This window comes from Pongo pygmaeus, chromosome 15, assembly GCF_028885625.2.
Source record: "Pongo pygmaeus isolate AG05252 chromosome 15, NHGRI_mPonPyg2-v2.0_pri, whole genome shotgun sequence".
NCBI lineage: Eukaryota > Metazoa > Chordata > Mammalia > Primates > Hominidae > Pongo > Pongo pygmaeus.
The window spans coordinates 88338262-88360113 of NC_072388.2; the positions used below are offsets into that span (position 1 = coordinate 88338262).

The 21852-nt window shown below is 45.5% G+C and overlaps 1 protein-coding gene and 1 pseudogene across 13 annotated transcripts in view; both read right to left on the reverse strand.

Moving 5' to 3' along the window:
- Positions 1 to 21852, reverse strand: part of FOXN3 (forkhead box N3) — a 462140-nt gene that overhangs the window by 134964 nt on the left and 305324 nt on the right. The window lies entirely within an intron of this gene.
- Positions 1054 to 7194, reverse strand: LOC129012243 (adenylyl cyclase-associated protein 2-like; annotated as a pseudogene).

Consider the following 21852-nt stretch of genomic DNA (forward strand, 5'->3'; position numbering starts at 1 on the left):
TTGCAGATTTTTCAACACTACGTACTGAAAAGATACAAAGGACTATCATAACTTCTCTTAACATTGAAAAAAGCATGGGGCCGGGTGCGGTGGCTCACACCTGTAATCCCAGTTGGGAGGTGCAAGTGGGCCCATCACTTGAGGCCAGGAGTCTGAGACCAGCCTGACCAACATGGAGAAATCCTGTCTGTACTAAAAATACAAAAATTAGTTGGGCGTGGTGGCAGGCGCCTATAACCCTAGCTACTCGGGAGGCTTAGGCACGAGAATCACTTGAACTCAGGAGGCAGAGGTTGCAGTGAGACAAGATCGTGCCACTGTACTACTCCAGCCTGGGTGACAGAGTGAAATTCTGTCTCAAAAAAGAAAAGAAAAGAAAAGAAAAAGCATGTATTAGCAAGACTACAAAATCAGAGCAGAAAGCCAAACTAACAAATAATTCCTTAGGCTTTAGGAGAAGTAATACATCTATGGCTTTTCTCATGTTCATTTTTGCGACTGGTTAGCAAGTCTGGCAGGCAGAAAAGAAAAAATTAGACTATAATAAAACATCAAAGACACCATTAGAAGGCATCTGATATTTAACATGTTCAAAATTGGAAAACAGACACTGAGCTTGATTTTTGGGCAACACTGCGAGGTATTACATGGCAAAAGCACTGTTTCCTCCCATCAATCTGTTGACATAAAAATCTCTTACGTAGAAAAGTAAGTTTTCAAATGACATGGTAGAAATACATATAAGATGAATAATTTGGATTTATACTTTTGGTTTTTAGTAACTATAAAGAATATAGGTCTTTCAAGGACAAAGAACCTGAATTTGGTCCTTAATATGAAATGTTCTTACATCTTTTAAAAGCGTGGGCTGAAATACGTACTCCTGGTGACAGCATATCCACACTGCCAAAGGTGAACATGTGCTCACAATAAGAAAAAAATTGCACATTTCTCAGGGCACATTACTACTACATCATATTGAAATTGTTTAAAAGATAAAAAAGTACATCTTAGTTTATTTTTCAACAAGCAATTAAACATACATGGAAAACTGAATCATGCAGTATTTTTACCTATCAGTTACTATGTTTGTGATATGAGGGGAACAGATTTCTTTTTTTTTCCTTTAAATTCATAATGTTCACAAGTCACCACGTGGAACTAAAATCACACGCACACAGGCAAATCATGAAGAAACGTGAAGTATTTCAAAATGCCCACAAAGTCGTGCCAGAAACGATGCTGTGTCTATAGCACAGAATTGTCGGAGGCCAAAACTAAAGTGGAAGGTGCTTCTGCAACTTCCAGTTCTTTACTGCTACTTTTTTATTTGTTTGATGGAGGGACTCAGGTGAAGGGGTTCACTGACCAACTCGGATCCATCCCATGCTGTCTCGAACTGCTCAAGGACAGGAAATTCACTGTCATTACCACGCTGATGAATAAGTATCTTCATTTTGGATGATATGATGCTCACAATCTCACAGTCTAATGCATCTTCCCCGAGTTAGGTATGTGTGGCAACCTTCTGTCTTCTTAGTGGAAATTGCTGGTACTCTCCCCATTACCTGGATTTGAATGTACTTGGAGTTGGTCACTTCCCGAACGCCCACCACACTGTCAAAGACCAGACCAAACTTCTTACAGTTTTCCACTGGAATGGAGTTTACTTTCCCTTTCATCGGGAGAGCTGATTTTTCACATTTGAAAATGTAAGCCACTTGTTTCAGCTCAGTCTCTGAAATCACAAGGTCATTCCTGTCTTCTTGGTACTCTGCTCTCCATTTACTTCCTTCCAACTTGAACACGGGTGCATGTTTCTGGGAAGGATGAGGTTTGGGAGATGTGGGACTTGGAGGGTAGCTTCTGTGGGGAGACGTAGTTTGCCCTCCGTGAGCCTGCAGGCTGGGATACTTATATAGGCCTTCTGGTCATCTGTGATGTGCCAGAGCCCTGGTTCTGCCGGGTTAGGGTTCTCCCTGGTTAAGCCGGGCAAATAAAGCTGAGCATGAAGGAGAGGACTTTTCTTTTGCGTCTTCGTTCTCAAAAAGTGGAGGGGCCCTGGAGGAGGAGGATGTGGAGAAAGGTCAGGCCCTCAGGAGAGAACAGAAAGCGCTGATGTGGGTGCTGCGGACCTGTTCTGCTCCACGTGAGGCCCGTGGTGTGGTGCTCCTTGACGCATGTTTGAAACTCACTTCAAATGTTCACATATGACCTCACCCAATCCACACGGTGTAAATCATGTTTGTAGCCCTTTAAGACTCTGTTAGTGTAAAAGGTGGCAGGATCACACATCTCGTTGATGTTAAGTACCAGATTTGGGGGACACAGTTATGCAGTCAAGGGCAGGGAGGCTTTTGCTGACATCTGAGAGATGACTAAACATGTTACTCCCTCGGTTTCTCTCTCTGAAGGTTTGGACTTCTGAATCTTTTCTGATTTGGGTTTCAGAAATGCAGCCATGCATTCTCTCGGGGTTGTTGGTCATGAGATGCCATCAGAAGGAAAGCCCCGTAATACCCTTTCTGCGCAAGTCTCCATGTCACCAGCAAGGATCCTACTGTTCTTTAAAAACTTGGCCACCATGCTGTTCATCAGCTTATCAAAGGCTTCCACGGAGGGTGCCACACCTCCACAGACACTCTTGCTTATCCTGCCATTCCCAGGGGGCCTGTGGGACTCTGCAGACAGCGACTCCAGGCGGCTGACAGCCCACTCCAGTCTTTCCAGCAGTCCCTGCATGTCTGCCATTCTGCTTTGCTGCCCTGGGGTCCTGTCTTTGGCAATGCAAATCTGCGGCTGGCCACTCATGCCCTCTTCCTGTGGCCCTTATTGTGTTGTTTTAAATATACTGAAGTTTCATCACATTCCCCAAAGCCTGCCATTCAGTTGGGACTTCATTCCTTGAACGTGTTTGCAAACTGCTATTGACCTACGGCCGGATTTCTTAACCTCAGCATTACTGACATTCTGGATTGGATAATTCTTGTCCTGGGACACTACACTGTGGATGGTAAGACGTTCAGCAGTCTTCCTGGCTTCCCACTAGACACTAGTGACACCCACCTCATCAGCTGTGACAACCAAAAATGTCTCCAGTTATTGCTGTGTGTCCACTGGGGGATAAAACTGCTTCCAAATGAGAACCCAGGAACACTGGCCCCAATCTCTCCACTCATCAAGTCCCAAACCTCCCCCTCCACCTTTCGGCAGGCACCGTCACCTCCTCTTTTCTAAACCAAGGACATGTCCTTCCTTCTACCTCCGTTCGCTGGCTCCATTATTTCTGCCTGCGTGTGCATCTTCTTACTTGCCAAAGTAACATCTCTATTACCCATCTTTTCCTCTGGAATCTTTCCTCCCTCCACTACCCCTTGTCTCTACTCACCTCCCCCTTCCCAGGACTGACGATTTCTTATCTTAACCATCGCCACACATAAACTGGTGTCCAAGTCCTCCTTTTGGCTCCCATTATTCTTTCCTGCGCTCATAAATCCCAAAAGCTGGCACCGACAGCCCAGCCTCCACTCCCTCATGTCACCACCACAATCTCTTCCTGCCAGGGGTCACCTGGGTCCCCCAGTTCCCCAGGTGCTATGGTTTGCATGTGTCCCTCCAAAATTCAGGTGTTGCCAAGATGATAGTGTTAAGAGGTAGGGCCTTTAAAAGGTGATTAGGCCAGGAGGGCTCCTTCCTCATGAATGGGATTAGATACCCATATAAAGGGGCTTAAAGGAGGGAGTCACCCCCCTTTTCTGCCTCCTGCCATGTGAACACAGTGCTCCTCTCCTCTGGAGGGTACAGCGCTCAAGGCCCCATTTTGCAAGCAGCCCTCACCAGACAATGAACCTACCACAGCCTTGATCTTGGACTTCCCAGCTTCCAGCATAGCGAGAGATCTATTGTTTGTAAATTACCCAGTTTGTGACAGCAGCACAAACAGACTAAGACGAGGGGTCACTGCCTTTGATGTCACTCCAGCCTCTCTCCCCTCCCCACCGCACGACCTCCCACCTGCACTCACATGAGAGGCCTCTTTCTGGGTTACACAAACTTTCTATTACTTTTGACAATATCTCTTAAAAATCCTTTCCACCTTTAGCTACAAAACACCCTCCTGGTCTGGGTTCTGCTCCTCCCACTCTTCTTTCCGGACAGTCGGCTAGCTCTCTGTCCAGGCTTGGCCCCACCATCAGAGTGTTCCTAGAGTTCTAGCCCTCTCCTCTTTTCTTCTCATGCTCTTTTCCTAGGAGAGTTTGTGGAAAGGTTGGGTTTGCCACTTCCCCACTGACAGCTGATTCTGTTTCCAGATGCTGGGGGGTATCTCCAGTGGGCTCTGCACGGAGCAGCTTTCAGCTGCCCCTACCTCCCAGATCCGCTCAAACCAGAAGAAGTCACAGGATGAGACAGGAGGTCGGCACAAGATGCAGGTCACAAAGACCTTGCTGATAAAACATGTTGCATTAAAGCCAGCTGAAACCCACCGAACCAAGATGACAATGAGAGTGACCTCTGGTCGTCCTCACTGCTACACTCCCACAGCACCATGACAGTTTACAAATGCCATGGCAACATCAGGAAGTTACCCTATATGGTCTAAAAAGGGGAGGCATGAATAATCCACCCCTTGTCTAGCATATCATCAAGAAATAACCATAAAAATGGGCAGCCAGCAGCCCTCGGGACGGCTCTGTATATGAAGTAGCCATCATTTTGTTCCTTTACTTTATTAATAAAGTTGCTTTCACTTTACTCTATGGAATCGCCCTGAATTCTTCCTTGTTTGAGATCCAAGAGCCCCCTCTTGGAGTCAGGATCGGGACCCCTTTCCTGTAACAAATGCTTACAGGGCAGGGTGAGAGCAGATCGGTTCTGGTACCCCTCAGAAGCCCTCCTGTTCCTTCCCAGCATGTCCTTCCTGCTGTCAATATGCCACCTGGCACAGGTCTCCAGAACACCTGCACCCCAGAGGCTTCTTGGGGCCACCCAAGCCCAATCTCTCCCTCGGCTGCATGAAATGCCCTAGACCTGTGTTCTCTTCACCTGTTACAGCCTATTCATCCTTTAAAGTTCAACTCAAATCCCAGGTACCCAGGACACCTTATCTGGTCACTCTCACCCTACAACCTCTCCCTCCTCTGAATCCTTCTGACAAATACCTTCTGTGCAGCTCATCTGGGAATTAATTGCACTCTGCAGTGTCTTCCCATTCTAACGCCTTATACCTTTAACCCACAAGTTATGTGTGTCTCACCTTACTGTGGCAGACGTCACGTGAGCAGAGGCTAACAGTGACTCCTCGCTTAGAACCTGGCCAGGTTCACAGCATACAGAAGATGGTTGTCATTATTCTAAGTGATTCCGAAAAACAGCGGGAATGCTACCTGCACCTCCCACAGAGAATTATCTCAAACACTAAGGATTTTTTTTTTCCTTTTTTTTTTTTTTTTTTTTTTTGAGGCAGGGTCTCACTCTGTCACTCTATCACCCAGGCTGGAGTGCAGTGGCACAATCACAGTTCACTGCAGCCTCAACCTTCCAGGCTCCAGCAATCCTCCCACCTCAGCTTCCGGAGTAGCTGGGACTACAGGTCCGTGCCACCATGCCTGGCGAATTTTTGCTTTTTTTTTTTTTTTTTTTTTTTTTTTTTTTGGTAGAGACTGGATCTTGCTATGTTTCCCAGGCTGCTCTTGAACTCCTAGGCTCAAGTGCTCCTCCTGCCTCAGCCTCCCAAAATACTGGGATTACAGGAGTGAGCCACCATGCCCGGCCAGGATTTTTAAAACATCTCTTATAAACATAATTAAATCTCTCACAAAGAAACTAGCCTACAGTAACACATCTTCTTCACTATCATCATCTCAAATAAAAACTCAAAAATATTTAAAAATGGAAAGAAAATTATAAATCTCATTAATAGTAAGTAATAGATTAGGTAATCTGGATTCCTCTTTTCTGTGATTTCTTGATTCCTTAGGAACAGATAAATAACTAGATAAATACATGCATATTTTTTATAACATGGGATGCATGTTTTGAGTATATACTGAAAAAACTCTGCTTAAAACCACGGCTACGATTTTAGATGCATACAGCTTATGATACATCTCATGAACAGATGCAAAGGTGTTTATCATTATCTTTGTGCTACACAGTTTCTAATTTTACATATGAAAACCAAGGCATCATTCAGTATAAAGTACATTATTTGCATGATATATTTGCATTTGTAAAACACCCACATTTACTTTTACTGCTTAATGGGCCCTGATTTAAATGGGCCACTCTATATAAATGGAGCACACTGGTACTCCACTCAATGGTGTTGATAAGAAAACTACTCCTTTTAGATGCAAATGAGCCTACTAATCACAATTAGAATGGTGGAGTTGAGGGAGGCAGAGCAGCTGGGCCAAGAGCTCTCAGTCTAGTAGGGCCAGTTTGGTTCTAGCTTCATCTGTGAAGCAGCAGCTTGGGACTTCCCCAGAGGACATCTGCCCAGGGGCCCCAGGGATAAACTCAACATTTCTCAACGGAGTCTCGCTCTGTCGCCTAGGCTGGAGTGCAATGGCACAATTTCAGCTCCCTGCAACCTCCACCTCCTGGGTTCAAGCGATTCTCCTGCCTCAGCCTCCTGAGTAGCTGGGATTACAGGTGCCTGCCACCATGCCTGGCTAATTTTTGTATTTTTTAGTAGAGGCGGGGTTTTGCCATGTTGGTCAGATTGCTCTCGAACTCCTGACCTCAGGTCATCCACTCGCCTCGGCCTCCCAAAGTACTGGATTACAGACGTGAGCCACCGCGCCCAGCCTAAACTCAACATTTCTAAAGGGGCTAGAGGAGAGGAGAAACAGCTTCAGAATTTGGGCCTGCTGTGCTAGTGTGGATGAATCTATCCATGGCCTTTGTTATCCCAAACCTGTCCAAAGTGCCAGATATTAAGCAATACGATTCAAACATAAGTGGAGTCATAGGAAGGAGAACAGCATTTGTAAAACTAACAGGGGAAAGGCAAGTAAAAGGAAAAGCTAAGTAACTATAAAAGACATTACCCAGACTAATGCCACGGAGGCAGCGCAAAAGACATCCCCTTAAAATGGTGCAGGCACTCTGAAAAAAAACAGTATGGCAGTTCCTAAAAAAATTAAACATAGGGGCCGGGCGCGGTGGCTCACGCCTGTAATCCCAACACTTTGGGAAGCCGAGACGGGTGGATCACGAGGTCAGGAGATCGAGACCATCCTGGCTAACATGGTGAAACCCTCTCTACTAAAAATACAAAAAAATTAGCCGGGCGTGGTGGCGGGCGCCTGTAGTGCCAGCTACTCAGGAGGCTGAGGCGAGAGAATGGTGTGAACCCAGGAGGCGGAGCTTGCAGTGAGCCAAGATCATGCCACTGCACTCCAGCCTGGGCAACAGAGCAAGACGCCATCTCAAAAAAAAAAAAAAAAAAAAAAAAAACCCTCTCCAAGAAACACCCAAGAATGATCAATAAATACTTAAAAAAAAAAAAAAATTAAACATAGGAATGCCATAAAATCTCACAGTTCCGATTCTGGATATATACCCAAAAGAACTGAAAGCAGGGATTGAAGAGATACTTGTACACCCATGCTCATAGAAACATTATTCACATCTGGGTGCGACGGCTCACGCCTACAATCCCAGCATTTTGGGAGGCCAAAGCAGGAGAATTGCTTGAGGCTAGGAGTTCAAGACCAGCCAGGGCTACATAGCAAGACCCTGATTCTACCAAAAAAAAATTTGTTTTTAAGTCACCAGGTATGGTGGCACACACCTGTAGTCCCAGCTACTTGGGAACCTGAGGCAGCAGGATGGCTTGAGCCCAGGAGTTCAATGTTACAGTGAGCTATAATCATGCTACTGCACGCCGGCCTGGGTGACAGACAGAGAACATGTCTCTAAAAAAACAAAACAACAAGAAGAAAAGAGAAACATTATTCACAATAGCCAAGAGGTAGAAGCAACCTAACTGTCCCTCGACAGATGCATGGACAGACAAAACAAGAGAATAATATTCAGCCTTCAAAAGGAAGGAGACGCTCACATACATTATAACATGAACCTTGAGGGCATTAAGCCAGTCACAAAAAAGACAAACACTGTATGACTCCACTTATATAAGGTATCTAGGGTCATTAAACTCATAGATAGAAAGAGAATGGTGGTTGCCAGGAACTAAGTGGAGGGGAACCGGGGGAATGGTTGTTTAATGAGTACAGGGTTTCAGTTTTGGAAGACGAAAAAAATGATGATGGCAGTGCTGGCTGCACAACAACTGAGTATCTTTAATGCCACTGAACTGGAAACTTTAAAAATGGCTGGATGGCACCACTGCATTCCAGCCTGGGCGACCGAGGGAGACTCCGTCTATTTAAAAAAAAAAAAAAGGCTGGATGGTACATTCTATTTCATGTGTCTTTTACCACAATTTAATATATAAATAATAGATAGATGACAGACAGACAAACAGACATTTCCTAATGGCTGGCCAGACAGTACATAAGGCAGGTGACACCTCTGCTGCTCCACTGCCATGCTCTAGAAATAAGGGCTGGTTTCCCTACTCTCTTTTTTCTTACTCATCTATTCACTGAATAAACATGTTTTTATATTGCTATGAGGACCCTGTGACAAAAGTAACCACCCCGTTCTCCAAGAGGCAGGGACATGGATGGCAAATTAGCTCAAGGATTCTGAGATGTACAGAGGAACTCTTGCAGCTGCCTTTGGATGCCTTGGTTACTACGCCAAGAATAAAACCAGACACTAGAATCTTCTGGACAATATCCCTCTTGTTGGGTAGAATACACTGACAATCTTCCACGAGGCCCATGCAGATTCCTTGACCCTCGTCTGAATCTCCTATGAGCCCTAAAAGTGCTGCTGTGGAACTTCAATGCCAACTGTCCTGCCAGTTCTCCAGCTGTTTCCCTGGAAAAACTACAGATCCTCCAAAGGTGACATCCACCTTCTGGGTGCTCACATCCAGTATGTGCTCAATAAGTGCTGCTATTATCACAGCCTAGAAAGTAGCTGATATGGTTTGGCTGTGTCCCTACCCAAATCTCACCTTGAATTGTAATAATCCCCAAGTGTCAAGGGTGGGGCCAAGTGGAGAGATTTGAATCATGGGGGTGGTTTCCCCCATACTATTCTCAAGGTAGTGAATAAGTCTCACAAAATCCAATGGTTTTATAAATGGGAGTTCCCCTGCTCAAGCTGTCTTGCCTGCCACCATGTAAGATGTGCCTTTGTTTCTCCTTTGCCTTCTGCTGTGATTGTGACGCCTCACCAGCCATGTGGAGCTGTGAGTCCATTAAACCTCTTTCCTTTACAAATTACCCAGTCTTGGATGTCTTTATTAGCAGCATGAGAACAGACTAATACAGCAGCCCTTCAATATCTTCTCTTTGGTGCACTCCTGAGGAGCTGAAACCTGGAGGCTTTGCTCTATCCCATGGAATCTCTCCATCTCAGCCTCACTGATCCCCAAATACGGAAGCCAAGTCCCTCAAGGAGCAGCTTGCCTCGGAGATGGAGATGATAGAAAGTGGCCCTGGGATATCTTCTACACCTCCCACTCTGGCCATGCTGACCCCAGAGAGGGACCAGGTGGCCGAGTCTGGACTGGAAGAACTCTGAGACTGAGGAAGCCCAGCCAGTCCCTCCTTCCTTTGGCAATAGTTTCACGGAGGTCTTGACATCGGTACAAAGGGCTCCAGTGCAACAGGTGGAACCAGCTGAGGACTAGACAGTGTTAGTATGGCTAGAGTGCTTGATCCAAAGACAGTGGCAAAACCTTATCTAAAATCCTCTCCATCAAGAGCAAACACACAGTGAGTAAAAATATCATTTCACCTTGAACTGAATCGCAAGGAAGCAAGAAGGCTGGCCACACTTGCATCTTCTGTCCCAGCACAGCAGCATCATTTTGAGGTGGTGACCAACAACCACGCACTGCCCATTATATAATGTGAGTAACACAACCCCCTTATTACTCCATGAACTGATACAACATTCAGCGAAGTATCTCAATAATAAAGACAAAAGTTACTATGCCCTATTTATCTTTCAGGATTTTAGAGATCAAGAAATGTACTTTTTTTTTTTTTTTGAGATGGTGCCTCGCTCTGTCATCCAGGCTGGAGTGCAATGGCACAATCTTGGCTCACTGCAACCTCTACCTCCCAGGTTCAAGTGATTCTCCTGCCTCAGCCTCCCGAGTAGTTGGGATTACAGGCACCCGCCATCATGCCCAGATAATTTTTGTACTTGTGTAGAGACAGGGTTTCACTATGTTGGCCAGGTTGGTCTCGAACTCCTGACCTCAGGTGACCCGCCTGCCTCGGCCTCCCAGAGTGATGGGATTACAGGCGTGAGCCAACATGCCCTGCCAAGAAATGTATATATTTTAATCCAAGTTTTTGACAGTCTGGCTCCTGGTACTTCCTATGATGCTGAAAACCAGTCACAGACAAGAAAATAACCTATTTGTGGAGAAATTGTGATTTCCCTTGATTATTCATTTCCTCCCTTTGACAGCTAGTCCCATCCCATAGTCCACCATGATGATGAGAGACATAAATACTGATTTTGGAAAGCTGATGACATAGAAGGGACACCTCGATCTAAATGCTATATCAGGAAGACCTAATCCGGGCACTCAAATGCTAAAGTTGTATGTAATAGTGCAGATGTTTGTTTGTTCACTTGTTTATTTATTTATTTATTTGAGACGGAGTCTCGCTCTGTTGCTCAGGCTGGAGTGCAGTGGCACAATCTCGGCTCACTGCAACCTCCGCCTCCAAGGTTCAAGCGATTCTCTTGCCTCAGCCTTCCACGTAGCTGGGATTATAGGTGCCTGCCCCCATGCCCGGCTAATTTTTTTGTTTTTTTTAGTAGAGACGGGGTTTCACCATGTTGGCCAGGCTGGTTTCAAACTCCTGACCTCATGTGATCTGCCTGGCTTGGCCTCACAAAGTGCTAGGATTACAGGCATGATCCACTGCACCCAGCCTCAGATGTTTATGTTTTTTATAAAACATTTTTCCTATGGTTTATTAGATCTATTTATGGTTGGCTTCAAAGTGACAAAGTGATTTTAAATTTCCAAAACGTAAGGCGTGCCTATAATCCTACCATTTTGGGAGACTGAGGCAGGAAGATTGCTTGAGCCCAGGAGTTTGAGACCAGCTTGGGTAACATAGGGAGATCCCATCTCTACAAAAGAAAAAAAAAAAAAAAATTAGCCAGGTGTGGTGGCATGCACCTGCAGTCCCAGCTACTCAGGAGGCTGAAATGGGAGGATCACTCGAGCCCAGCAACTTGTGGCTGCCATGAGCCATGATCATGCCACTGCACTCCAGACTGCGTGACAGAGTGATACCCCATCTTAAAAAAAATGTGGTGGGGCTCGGTGGCTCACGCCTGTAATCCCAGCACTTTGGGAGGCCGAGGCAGCTGGATCACGAGGTTAGGAGTTCAAGACCAGCCTGGCCATCATGGTGAAAGCCCATCTCTACTAAATATACAAAAATTACCTGGGCACAGTGGCAGGCTGCTGTAATTCCAGCTACTCAGGAGGCTGAGGTAGGAGAATCGCTGGAACCCGGGAGGCAGAGGTTGCAGTGGGCCGAGATCATGCCACTGCACTCCAGCCTGGGCGACAGAGTGAGACTCTGTCTCAAAATAAAAAAAAAATTCCAAAAAGTAATCTCTTCTGTCTCCCAAGGCAACAAAGTACTGTGATGGGCATCGGCGCCTTAACCATGTCTTTGTCCTGATACTTCCAACTGAGCAGAAAGGCCCGGCTCGACCTCAAAGGTGCCCTGTCTACTCCCTCCTTTCCCGGTGACCTCTGGCCACCTCCCTCATCACCTGTACCAAGCTTTTCCTTTCTTGTGACTCTCTGCTGTTCACAAACTGTCCCACGTGTCCCTCTCTCAGTCCCTCCCCACATAGTGTAGCTCAGGAAAACCAAAAAGGAAATGGTTGGGAAGGCCAAGGGCGTTGGTTTTCTTCTACCATCACATGGGCTGGGGCCGAAGAAACTGATTCTTACACACCTAGTACCTAATACCCATTTGATTCTTCGAGAAAAACTATAGAAACATCTATTCCTCTCCTGGAAGTGAACTGAGGCAAATAATGTTGCCAAACTTCCATGATAGCATTAAATTCAAAGAGAATATAGTTTCAAAAGAGTAATGTCACTTCTTGGCCATAGTTATGTAACTATGAGGGTGTGTCCATCAAGCTTTACAAAATGTGGTAGCACACCGTGCCTTCTCAGCTCCTTTCTTTCTGGGTGTAAACAGTTACGTATGATTGTGAGGGTTTTGCTTTGTTTTACTTTGTTTTGTTCTGTGCTTCCCTCTTCTTTAAATTCCTATGGTGTATAAGAAGGACCACACAATTGAAGCTTTAAACATAACCCGAAAAACCTTAGCCTCCTGAAACCTTTGGAGGAAACTGACTCACACGCATGGGCTGTGCTTCTTGGTAGTGGGTCATTGGGCTCAGCTTTGCAAGTCCCCTGACCACGCACAGGCCACACACTGCTGCCAAAGCTCACACCTTCCTCGTCAATGCTACCTGGACTGAAAGCTCCTGAAGGATGTGACTTATCCTCCAAAGCCACTTGCAGAGCCCAGTACCAATCGGGTCTGAGAAGGTATGCTACTTCTCTTTCATCTGCCCTTCTCTGTCCACCTCCACCCTCTTCAATGGCATTGTTCAAAGGAGTCACAGGCCACCAAGTTTCAGTACTGCTCTACAGCTTAGCCTTTCCAGGGAGGACACTTCATGTGTAGGGCATTCTTTGCCTGCACTAAACTGCTACCACTTCCTATACACAGATTCAGGGACTTTTGCTAGCAATGACTCCACTTTAATTTGTGTATAATCCAGTCAATCGTGTGCTCAAAATGACTCCTGGCTCCCTGTGACCTGTGCCACTTCCAGGTTCTTTAGCACTAAACAATTGGCTCCACTTGCTCCAGCTTCTCCTGCCACCCCTTGTCTTGTAGTTTTTTTGCTCTGACAATACCCAAGTTGCTCATGGTCCCTTGGAGACACCAGAGCGCCTTTGACCTCTGTCATTGCTACTCAGTTGCCCCTGCTTGGAATGTCCCTCACTCCCTTGTCTTCTGTGCAAACTTTTATGCAGTCTTGAAAATACTGCTCCTTCTGTCTTCTTCCTGTCTCCCTCCCTGCTGAGAGCAGATCCTATCTGTCTTATGCTGTCTCCTTTCCATGCAACACACGGTATTATAAGTTATTTATTTACGGAGCTAGACTGTGAGCTCTCTGAAGACACTGACTATCTGATTCAGCTCATGTCCCCAGGAACTGGCATGGAGTAGGTGTTCAACAAACATCCGCTAAAAAAAAAAAAAAAAAAAACTAGCCCTATAAAGTATATAGGGCTGGTATTATGATCCTCATTTTGCAGCTAAGAACACTTAATTCAGAAAGGAAAAGTCACTTAATGAGGGTCGCATGGCTAGTACGTGACTCATGCTCTCTTCATTGCCATGATGCTTACATAACTACCTCGTGTTCCCTGCTGTCTCTTGAGTTTGGTGACCTACGGAAAAGAAAAGGAAAACTGAAGAAACAATACAAACACTTCAAAAGTTTAGTGGATGTTTCTGAGCACCTATACATCGCCTTCTTTTCAGAACAGACATTGAGGACAGTCCTATAATTCACTATTATCAGAATATCTACTTTAACTTGGAGCCCAGGCAACCAAGCACTAAATTAACACTGCCCTGTCTCTGCAAAGGTGATGGGGGACAAGATGCCTTGTAACTTTGAAGAAGAGATTTACACACCCCTGTGTCTCCCATATAAATGGACTCAAGAGCTGCAGCAGTGCATAAATGATCCTTTCTTTCCACTGTTGATAGTTGAAGGCAGCCGTTTCCAGCTTCTTGCCGGTGATCACTCTGCTAAAAATAGCTTTGATGCTGTCACATGCAAACTTGAACAGAACCTGAAAGCAGTTCCCCTTTTAGTTCTGAGCTGGTTCAACTTTAAAAGAGAGGCAGCTGTTAACACACTCCAGCGTGTTTACATGATGCTGAAGTAGTTCAGCTCGTAGTAAAAATACCACTGAAAAGGGACAGGCTTGGGTTTGCAGCCTCTGCTGACGGCATTTCTTCCTGCTGAGCTGGAGCCCGGGGAGGGGCGGTAAGGTTAGCAGGGAAAATCCAAAATGTCCAGTTTGAAGGGGAAAGTGGCTGTGAGCAGAACTGCGGTGAAGACAGGAGAGAGATGTTTGTTCAGACGTGAGATTTCTGACTATGGTGGAGGTGGAGGCAGGAGAGGCGGCAAAGATCATATAGAAAAGAGAACTTACACAACAAGGGGTGCTTTTTAAAAATCCTGTTAAAAATATCTAAGGGCTGTTTTTTTTAGAAATCAAGGAAACAAAAGATGAAATACATTCAACATCTTGGCCATTCATTTGATACCTTATGTTGGTTCGCTGGGTAAATGGATGATTCTGGATGTGTTCTGAAAACTGGGCCCAAAACTAAAGATAAAGCAGAGTATGGGCTTGGAAACCAGAAAAAACCTGGACGTTCAACCCGGCTCCTCCCCGTCTGGACCTCATAAGACTTGGCTTAAGTACTGGTGTCTCCCAAACCTTCTGCACAGAGCTAGGAGTTAAGTGAGAAAATACACACAGAAGTGCCTGGTGGAGCGGGGGACCCTGACCCATAATAGACAATGTCCTTTAAAAACATATACCCAGAGGAGAGGAAGCTGACAGTGATCTTGGGACAAATCTGGAATACAGTGTAGTTTCTTAAAAAAAAAAAAAAAAAAAAAAGTACCAACCAAATAAATAGTGTTTTTTCTTCCTTCTTAATTCTATGTGGCCAAAGCATGACTCACACTTCATATTTGCTTATGAAATGAGAATTCATTTTATGAAGTTGTCCTAGAAAACTTACGCTGAGCCCGGCTGATCTGGAGGGGATGAGAGGAAGGCCTGGCCGGCACCAGGACGGATAACACAGGCTGGGTGCTGGTGTCTGTACCCACTGAGGGCCACTAGGAGATGGGAACTGAGGTCATTGATGGTGAACTTGCAGCTCCTGCTTAAGAACCAGAACCCTGACTTCAGACGTTTATGCTGGAGCTTCACATACATTTCAAAACCCATCATTCAACAAAAACCTCAGATTCGTCTTAAGAGCCCTTGAGAAAACGACGCCTCTATGACATCACTGTCCTACCCGATGAGTTTCAGTACCATGAGCAGATGACATGTGACTCAAGTACGAAGTGAGCAGGTTCTCTAAACAAGCTATAAATTTGAGCAGCACACTGAGGTTATATTAGCATAGGAATTTATCACTTAAGTTATATGTCTGAACAACAGAACAGACTTAATATACTGCTGATATCTTTAACCATCATTTTTTGTTAACAAGATAAAAGAATTTACAGTTTCTGCCAACTGTTTGTTGGCCCCTAATACCACGATTAGCTGTTGCCAGGCAACCATGAAGCATGCTTCCTCCCAAATCAGGAAGACCCACTGCTAAATCTAGACTAATTATAAAAGGGGACAAATATTTAAAAGCTTTATATTTATGAAGGATTTGGGAGGTGTCCTGGTAAGAATGATTCTTATTAAACGGATCTAACTAAATACAATGCATATGTCTGCAGTGCATTGTCACAGGTTTTGTAAAACAAATTTAGGAAAACTGAATGTTTCTGCAACTTTCCTAATTTCCCTCAATAGTATACTAAACAAAACCAGGTGTTTATAATTTGTGGAAGCATGTCTTTTGCCTACTTCTCTAAGAATAAGGATGAAAAGAAGCAGCTGAGAGACCTAAGCCTTTTAAAATACATATATATTTGCAAAGAAATTATGAGAACACCACCACCATTTTCACAACTCTTACAGAGCTATGTGCATATAATGCTCAGCAGCTTTCCTCTCAAGTTTCTGCCTTTGTCTGCATTCTCAATTCCCTCTATTTCAAGAGTCACTTAGAATTCTCTGTGTGGAGAAGAGTTTTTCAGTCCCTGAGGTGAGCCTCCTTGCCATCAGCACTAAACTGCTGGTGGCAGGCTCCAACAACCAGAGTTCTAATGCCTAGAGACCCTGCTTCATCCCCAAGAGGGGAGCTGAAGAAACAGAAAAGCTCAACACACACACACAGTCACACACACTCACAGACACACAGACGCATGCACACACACACATACATTTTGGTTCTCTTTTTTTTTTTTTGAGACGGAGAGACGGAGTCTTGCTCTGTTGCCCAGGCTGGAGTGCAGTGGCACGATCTCGGTTCACTGCAAGCTCTGCCTCCCGGGTTCACGCTATTCTCCTGCCTCAGCCTCCGAGTAGCTGGGACTACAGGCGCCCACCACCACGCCCGGCTAATTTTTTGTATTTTTAGTAGAGACGGGGTTTCACTGTGTTAGCCAGGATGGTCTCGATCTCCTGAACTCGTGATCCGCCCGCCTCGGCCTTCCAAAGTGCTGGGATTACAGGCGTGAGCCACCGCTCCCGGCCCATTTTGGTTCTCCTCCATATGCAAAGTGGAGTTTTCTCCCCAAAAGACAAAATTCTGACTACAAAGTCAGAACTAGGACAGGGGTTGGCAAATTATGAACCAAACTGTACTAGCTGGAAGCTAAGTATGGCTTTGACATTTCGTAATGGTCAGGGAAAAAAGAATCAAAAGAAGAATAGTATTTCTTGACAAGTGAAAATTATATGAAATTCAAAAATAAATAACATTTTATTGGGACACAACACACTCACTTGTTTATGTATACGTCTATTTTGTGCTAAACAGTTACTACATGACCCTTCATAGAAAAAGTTTGCAGAAGCCTGAAGTGGAAGACAGAGTAGTGACATTTTAATTCTTGAAAAAGAAACTGATTTTGGATTAACTTTAAATGCGACCAAAACAAAGCAAATAGGCCATGTCCCACCCAATGGCCTGAAACCTAGGTTGCTCTGAGTGTGTATTACCCAGTGACTGTCCTACCAAAATTTCCAGAAAACAGTCCCTGTGGAATGCTAATTTAATTATTATTAAATGTAATAATCATTACTTGGAAGCTTTCTGATTTCACTAACCCAATCCTCTCTCCACCTCCGCACACAAATTCAAAATGTTTTTCTTAGATTGTTTCTCCTCTGTGTTACTAATGGAACAATCTGAGGCACTCATCAGACTGTCTATGTAAATCTACACCTTTTTTTAAGCTGAAATAATTCTGGTTATTAAAAACGAACAGGTACTGTTTGTAGGTCTGAGAGGAATACGGAATCAATTATATTTTATGTGTAAATAAGGCCGCCCACCAGATAATGCTGGATGGCCGGTGAACTTTGCTAGAAAAGTGCTGATGCAGATGAAAATTTGGACAGGCTCTCATGAAAGTCGGAAACACCAAAGGTCTCCTTGCTTTTGCTGCCCTCTCTCCCCTGAGTTTTCCATTTACCGAGCCACAGTATTTCTTAAAGCTCGTTGGCAGCCTGCACCTCTGCTTATTCTTGGGAGACACGTGTTTTGCATCATGTTACAACCCATAGTTTTTGCATAACCATGGTGACAGGAACCATCCTTCCCAATCCCAACCTCAACCAAAGCTTAGAAAAAGTGCCGTTCTCAACCTTTCAGAATCACTCATAAGTAAATCCTATAGCAGTCTCTGTTAACGCAAATTTCAATGTGTGCCTGATATAGGTAACTTTTGTACACTCTGCACCGACATAAAGAAAAGAACGAAGATCTTCAAGTTTTGTCAGTATTTGCATTTTTGGAAGAAGAGCATGAAAATAACATCAAAATGAAAAATTAGGCCAGGAGCAGTGGCTCACACCTGTAATCCCAGCACTTTGGGAGGCCGAGGTGGGCGGATCATCTGAGGTCAGGAGTTCGAGACCAGCCTGGCCAACATGGTGAAACGCTGTCTCTACCAAAAATACAAAATTTAGCCAGGCGTGGTGGCACCCGCCTATAATCCCAGCTACTTGGGAGGCTGAGGCACGAGAATCGTTTGAACCTGGGAGGTGAGGCTTCAGTGAGCAGAGATTGTACCACTGCACTCCACCCTGGGTGACAGAGTGAGACCCTGTTTCAAAACAAACGAACAAACAGACAAACAAGAAAAAGAAAAATGAAAAAATTGTATATTTCTGCCCCTAATCCTGTAGGATAGAATTAGCTCTCCTAAAATGAGCTCGAATCTTCTGGAATTTGTTCGAGATGTCCCGCACTATTCTTTGCAGATGCACAGACTTGCTACGGCCACTATGGGTCTCCAGTCTACTTTCAGAATAATCCCACTGTCTTCAGGCTGTACCTGGGGAAAGTGTCATTCTGTGAATGAAGATACCTGGTGAACTTGCAGGTCTTTGGGAGCTCCTGGCCCACACTGTCCTTATAATGCCTGAGCCCACATCCGTGGCCACAAACAACTGGGAAGAAGCAGAATCTGGCCCCAGAACTGGACACAAAAGTAACCTATGGCCTACTTGGCCTGGCTCAAAAAGAGAAGTTGAGTCATTTAGAGTCCCCAAGACTAGAATTAAACGAATAGATTCTTTAAGGAGGAGGTAGGGAAAGGAGAAGCTGCTAGGAGGCCAGAAGACAGCTGTGGCCTGAGCAGATGTAACACACTGTGAACAAATGGAAGGAGGCAGCAAAGGACAGGTAAGCACAGCAGGGGAGCCTCGCTCCTGCAGAGGCTAATGGAACCCAGGCAAAGGAGGATGCAGAGGACAGAGGAGCAGGTATCTGAAGCCCCTGGGGACAGCTCTTGCAGCCTGAGGGGTCTCCTGTTCCAGGCATTAGTTCCCTTGAGGCCTGGCCACATGGTGGTCTGGGGCCTGTGTATGGGATTTCCTTGATGACTATAACACTGTCTTTTTGTTTGTTTGTTTTTTATTTTTTCTTGTGGTAGTCTAAATGCTCTTTATATTCAGAAATCCAAACTACGATACACCAGGTTTGAGGGTCTCCCTTCAACATCACCGCTTACAGGCCATTCAATCTCTCCAAGCCTCTCCTTCGTTAAGTGTGATGGCTGGACTTGGCGTGCCCTGCAGCCCCTTTGGATTAATATTCTAGGACCCCATTTCCAAGCCTCCAGGGGTTATCACATGCCACCACTTCTCTTTACCCATCGGAACACGAGATCGGGGTTGGGGGAGGTGTGTTCTGGGACTCGCCCACAGTCACGCACTGGGCAGGCGCAGAGGGGCACCTGGAAACCAGGTCACCGCTGTTTCCATGACACGGGTGGCCTCTGGTATTAGAATTAAAAATTTATAAACAAGAAAATGGGGGAAGCGGATTTCACAGAAAAGTCTGTGCTTTAAGCAAAGAAAAAGGAATCTGAACACTTCATTAACTGGGTATAGCTAACCATTGGAGCAACAGCAAAACCAAGGCAGAGGCTGAGGGGGAGATGCATTTTAGCCCAGGGGGTCTCTGAAGTCTGCTCTCTGCCCTCTGGGTGTGCAGTTTAACCCTTCCACAGCCAGCCAAGGCCCGGCCTCTACAGCGGATTCCCGCAGTGGTGCAACGGAACCATTTTCTGGTTTAATGCTGAAATGGCAGGCTTGAACCTCACCTCACTCAGTAAAAAGAATCTCACTTAGTCATGAAAACCCAATTAAGCTCTGCCAAGAGTGACCGATGGCCTTGGCTTTCTGGGGCTCTCAGTCCGCAGTCACAGACCTACCTGAAAGAGGAGTTTCCACTGCCTTAAGTCACCAAGACTGGGCAAGCCCAGATCTCTAAAAACAGTTCTGTATCTAAGCCTGACAGTATGAACTCTTCTCAGTGTGAAAATAGAACGTCGCTAAGTGCCATCCTACCCACGCGGGGGTGGGGACACTGACCAGTGCTCCTGGCCAGCGAGCACCCATTCCCTCCAGCAACGGCTCTCTAAATTCCCCTGGGTGCCAGCACCGTAGTGCAGGGCGGGCATTAATACCAGCCACAAGTCAAAAAATGTACACCGTCCTCTGCTACAATGAATAGCTCAGGGAGGGGGATATGGCTTTAGGTCAATGGCTTTAGGTCAGGTCTGAATTTCGTGGTAGGAGATCTTCTCTTTTTTCACTGGACTTCAACCTGCAGGGACTCACAGGGGGTTGGGCAGCCATCCTGCCTCCACCAGGCGACAGAGTGCCTAAGAACCAAGCCAACACAGAGAAGAGATTCTGAAGGATGGAGAGAGTGGCTCAGCTGACCTGCAGCCAGGAAGTCACGGCTTCATGTCTTTGTCTGAAGTTAGACCTACTCCTGGACTTTCCAGTTGGATAACTTTCATTTGCATGAAAGCCACTTTGAGTCAACTTTCTTTCAGTTGCAAAGACAGCTACTAACGAATCCACTGATAATGAATTCAAATGGAGATGAAGCTCAAGGTTACCTCTCCCACTGCCTTTAAGGGTCCATCATGCAAATGGAATTATTACAGACAAGGATGAAAAGAGAAACAGGGATTCTGCTTAAGAAAAGTACCTGCTAGCATTTGGGCACCATACATACCACACTAACTACTAATAGAAGAGGCTTATTACCTAGTCTTATTTGGGGCTGGATGGCCTATCAGCGTTCTACACTTGGCAACCCTTTAGTTAGCATCCAGTTGACATGAAAAATCCTTATATCTCTTGGCCAGGCACTGTGGCTCACACCTGTAATCCCAGCACTTTGGGGGGCCGCGGCGGGCAGATCACCTGAGGTCAGGAGTTTGAGACAAGCCTGACCAATATGGAGAAACCCCGTCTCTACTAAAAATACAAAATTAGCCGGGCGCGGCGGCGCACACCTGTAATCTCAGCTACTCGGGAGGCTGAGGCAGAAGAATCGCTTGAACCTGGGAGGCAGGGGTTGCGGTGAGCCAAGATCACGCCATTGCATTCCAACCTGGGCAACAAGAGCGAAACTCCGTTTAAAAAAAAAAAAATCCTTACATCTTTTTAAAAAATATCTTGTATCTTTTAAAAAAAAAAAGATCTTTAAAAATACCTTGTATCTTTTAAAAAATAAGGTGTATGGGGCCGGGTGCGGTGGCTCATACCTGTAATCCCAGCACTTTGGGAGGCCAGGTCAGGAGTTCGAGACCAGCCTGGCCAACATGGTGAAACCCTGTTTCTACTAAAAATACAAAAAATTAGCCAGGCATGGTGGTATGCGCATGTAATCCCAGCTACTCGGCAGGCTGAGGCAGGACAATCACTTGAACTTGGGAGGCGGAGGTTGCAGTGAGCCGAGATCACACCATTGCACTCCAGCCTGGGCGACAAGGTGAGACTCGGCCTCAAAAAAAAAAGGTGTATGGCAATTAAAAGGATGGGATACTAGCATAAAACTAGATACCTATGGCCGGGCGCAGTGGCTCGTGCCTGTAATCCCAGCACTTTGGGAGGCCGAGGCGGGTGGATCACAAGATCAGGAGGTCAAGACCATCCTGGCTAACCGGGTGAAACCCCGTCTCTACTAAAAATACAAAAAATTAGCCGGGCATGGTGGCACTTGCCTGTAGTCCCAGCTACTCAGGAGGCTGAGACAGGAGAATCGCTTGAACCTGGGAGGCAGAGGTTACAGTGAGTTGAGATCACGCCACTGCACTCCAGCCTGGGCGACAGAGTGAGACTCCGTCTCAAAAAACAAACAAACAAACAAACAAAAACAACTAGACACCTACCTCTGTGAAAGTCTAGATATAGAACAAAGCACTGGTGCAAAACAAGTGTACTATAAATGCAGCATTCAAAACCATGGGGAGATTAGGACAATTCAAACCAGGATGCAA